The following is a 2,500-nucleotide window of genomic DNA, read 5'->3' as shown; positions in this document are numbered from 1 at the left end:
GGATCATGACCTGAACCAAATGAAGAGCTTAAGGACTAAGGCACCCAGGCACCCCGATTTTGCCTGTTTTAGAACTTCACATAAATAGACTCATACAGTAGCTACTTTTTTTTTTAATCTAAACTCTTACTCAATAGTGTGTCTGTGAGATTCCGTCATTAAAAACAACAAAACAACTGAGTAATAGAGATATGTCACGTACCATAAAGTTTATCCTTTTAAAGTATAAAATTTAAAAAATGACAGGAGGGGAGGGAACCAAGCAGAGCCTGTGACTCCTGGTCTCAGGGCTGTGAGTTCAAGCTTCGCATTGGGTGTGGAGCCTATTTAAAAATAAATAAATACATAAGTAAATCAAATATACAATTCAGGGCACCTGGGTGGCTCAGTCAGTTAAGCATTCAACTCCTGGTTTTTGCTCAGGTCCTGATCTCAGGGTTCTGGGATTGAGCCCTGTGTTGGGCTCTGTGCTCATTGTGGAGTCTGCTGGAGATTATCTCCCTCTCCTCTGCTCGCTTGCACTCTCTCTCTGTATCTTAAAAAAAAAAAAAAAAAAAGAAAAAGAAAAAGAAAAAAAAACCCAACTCCTTAAAGAATACAATTCAGTAGGCTTTTAGCATAGTCATGGAGTATGCCGCTGTCACCACAATCTGATTTCAGAACATTTTCATTGCCTCAAAAAAACCCAAAGAAACAAAACAAACAAATACCCAAAGAAACCCAACCCTCCTAGCCATTAGCAGTGACTTCTCATTTCTTCCTCTCCCCAGCTTCTGGCAACCACTAACCTGTTTTCTGTCTCTATAGATTTGCCTATTCGGGACATTTCATATACATAAAATTAAACAATGTGTTCTTTTGTGATTGGCTGCTTTCACTCATCATTCTGTCTTTAAGGCTCAACCCTGTTGTGGCAAGTGTCAGGGCTTCCTTCCTTTTTCTAGCTAATATTCCATTGTACAAAGATGCTACGTTTTATTCATTCATTTGTCAGTTCACAGACATTGACATCTTTGGTTGTTTTTTTTTTTAAGGATTTTATGTATCTCTTTGTCAGAGAGAGAGAGAGCACAAGCAGGGGGAGTAGCAGACAGAGGGACAAGCAGGCTCCCTGCTGAGGGACTTGATCCTGGAATCCCGGGATCATGACCGGAGCCGAAGTCAGGCACTTAACCAACTGAACCACCCAGGAGCCCCACATTTTCATATTTCTTTACATGTTAACTATTTTTTTTCCCTTCTCTGTGTTAGTCCATTGCATGAACATACTCCATACATTTTTTTCACCGTTGGTATTCTTCTCTCCTCCTGGTTTTTGGCTATTTTAAGCTGCTAAGAACATTTTTGTACCTACTTTTGTTTTGTACTCAGTTTTGTTAGGTATATGTTTAAGGGTGGCTTGCTGGATCATTGGATATACACGTATATTCAACTAACACTTTCGCAGAGTGGTTGTAGAAACTTACACTCACTCCCACAAGCCATTTATGAGAGTTCCAGTAGCTCCTATTCTTGCCAGCATTTTGTGTCTTACTTTTAATCCTGCTGATTGGGGATAGTGCTATCTTGTTGTGGTTTTAATTGGCATTCTGTGATAACTCATGATGTTTAGCACCTTTTTGTTGCTTCCTGGGTAATTAGGTATCATCTTTTATAAGTGCCCATACAACTCTTTGCCCACTTAAAAAAAGTTGGGTTGTCTGTCTTTCCTTCCTTCCTTCCTTCCTTTTTTTTTTTTTTTTTTAAAGTAAACTCTACCCCCAGCTTGGGGCCTGAACTCACAATCCCAAGATCAAGAGTCACATGCTCTACCAACTGAGCCCACCAGGCACCTTGTCCATCTTTTTTTTTTTTTAATGTATTTTTACGACAGAGAAAGAGAGAGCACAAGTAGGGAGAGCAGAAGGCAGAGGCAGAGGGAGAAGCAGGCTCCCCCACAGAGCAGGGAGCCTGATGTGGGGCTCGATCCCAAGACCCTGGGATAATGACCCAAGCCAAAGGCAGTCACTTAACCAACTGAGACACCCAGGTGCCCTGATTTTTCCCTCTTTTAAATGTGTCTTTTTTTTTTTTTTTAAGATTTTATTTATTTATTTGACAGAGATCACAAGTGGGCAGAGAGGCAGGCAGAGAGAAGGGGGGAAGCAGGTTCCCTGCTGAGCGGAGAGCCCGATGCGGGGCTCGATCCCATGACCTTGGGATCACGACCTGAGCCGAAGGCAGAGGCTTTAACCCACTGAGCCATACAGGAGGCCCCCCCTCCCACCCTTTTTTAAAATGTGTCTTTTGATGAACAGAAGTTGAACAGAAGTTCTTAATCTTTTTTTTTTTTTTAAGATTTTATTTCTTTATTTGACACACAGAGAGAGACAGCAAGAGAGGGAATCCAAGCGGGGGAATGGGAGAGGGAGAAGCAGGCTTTCCTCTGAGCAGTGCGCCCGATGCGGGGCTTGATCCCAGGACCCTGAGATCATGACCTGAGCTGAAGGCAGACACTTAG

The sequence above is a fragment of the Lontra canadensis genome, unplaced genomic scaffold (genome assembly GCF_010015895.1).
Source record: "Lontra canadensis isolate GAN:19392208 unplaced genomic scaffold, GSC_riverotter_1.0 scaffold93, whole genome shotgun sequence".
NCBI lineage: Eukaryota > Metazoa > Chordata > Mammalia > Carnivora > Mustelidae > Lontra > Lontra canadensis.
Note: the sequence above shows the minus strand (reverse complement) of the source record.